Raw genomic sequence first — 2,048 nt, forward strand, 5'->3', positions numbered from 1 at the left:
CCTGTAGTAATTTAAAGTGACATACTATAAACATACTATAAATCCCTGCGGCCGATTTTTATATGTGAATTTTTGAGATGAGCCTTAATGTTCCATTGATCTTTATTTTAATCAGGAATGAGATCTTACCTTCTCGATAAAAACATTCAATGTTAGAAAATTTAATATCGCAAAACAATTTATCTAAAAAACTTACGTTTTGATTTAAGGATAACTTATAATAAATAAATTAAATTTAAGAAATCTGCACAATGACAAGGATTTTTCTACGTCGTTAAGTTAGTCAAATATATGATATGTGAGCACTTACACATAAAAAAAAATTAATTTTTGAAGATACTACCAAAATGTATAAAATAAAATAATATACACTGCCTGCAGAATATTAGGTGGATTTATAAATATCCAGCCTAAGTAAATGGAATACCTTTTATTCAATACGATTTATCAAGTTCTCCAAAATATACCTCTTTTCCCCATTCTATTTCATCATTTGATACAAATTTCTTTTCCTAGAGCCATGTTTTCAAATTTAGGAACATGTAGTAGTCACTGGGAGCCAAATTTGGAGAATACGTTGGGTGAGGTAGCAATTCATACCTTAATATAGTGTGGTATCCTATAGAAACAAAATTTTTTTCTTTGATAAATGTGGTCTTTTTTTTTATTACCTCATTGAATCAATACCTCATTGAATATGATATGATATAAAATGATATTATTGTTTTTCATTTTTCCAAATAGTTTATGAATATTATTCCACTTGTAACCCAAAATACAGAAGTCAAAACTTTTTCGTAGTCGTTTGGAAACTCTACCGCCTGGTGCTATCCATTCTCTGGCTTGTTGTATTATTTTCCCTCAGTTGTAAAGTAATGGGTCTATGTTTCATCAGTTATCACTACTTGACGCTCACAGTCAGCTAGATTGCTCATAAACATTTTTGAACAATGTTTTAAAATGTTTGGATTTAATTTAATTTTTGGATCATCCAACACAATATCGTGGATTTTTTCAATATTTTTACAGTTGTTACCTCTTTTGGACGGCCCGGACGCTCTTCATCAAAAACACTCATTCACGCACGTTAAAGTTCATATTTCTAATATTTTATTGTTGTTAACGAAGGTACAAAGTTACAATAAACAGAATTACTGAACGATGTTCAATATTTTAATTATTTGCAAAAAACTGACCAAACATCTGATGAAGTCGAAACATGTACAGCTGTCGTTTAAGATTTGACGATATGTTTTTATTGAATCGCTTTAAATTAAAGCCTAACCATAAGTTTTAAAATAAGTTTTAAAAACTAATAACATTAGATTACAAATTATTTTATATAAATATACTACAATGAGTTATTAAATGATTTGTAAATTATTTAAACGAGCGTCTGAATAAGTAGCCAAGACTTATTTACCAGATATCAAGGCGCATAACTTGAATTAGTCAGTGTGATCTTTAGGAAAGCAGGATGACGGGTCTATCATTCCGTTTCAGTCTAAAGGAAGTTGTTACAGTCATTTGACCGTTCATTACATATGATCATTAGCAAAATTGATTCATTTTGTCATGACGAATATATATATATATATGTCTTATATGATAGCTTGACAAACTTGATGGACGATGTTTCAAGTGCATCAAGTGTAGTGTGAAGCCTGCAACAAAAAATACAATTACTTTGGTCTTATCGTAGGCTAATTTATATAATATTATAATAATATTTATTTTATATATGTATATGTTTTTATATTATATTTTTATTTTATAAATATAAGTTGTAATTTAACGTCATTTTTAAGATAGAAGTGACTATTATATTTAGTAGAAACAAATATATTTTATAATAAGGTTTTTTCGAAAAATAGTGAACTAAAACAACAAAAATTTATTTTCATATTATATTAATTATAATTTTTTATTAATTTTAATATTTTTTGTTATTTATTTTTAATATATAATTCAGCCAAAAACCATACAGCTAATTCGAGTGTTGCCAAATACCCGTCATTTTATTTATGTTTTTAAGAAAGTTTTGCAAA

Source organism: Teleopsis dalmanni, chromosome X, assembly GCF_002237135.1.
Source record: "Teleopsis dalmanni isolate 2A chromosome X, ASM223713v2, whole genome shotgun sequence".
Classification (NCBI taxonomy): domain Eukaryota; kingdom Metazoa; phylum Arthropoda; class Insecta; order Diptera; family Diopsidae; genus Teleopsis; species Teleopsis dalmanni.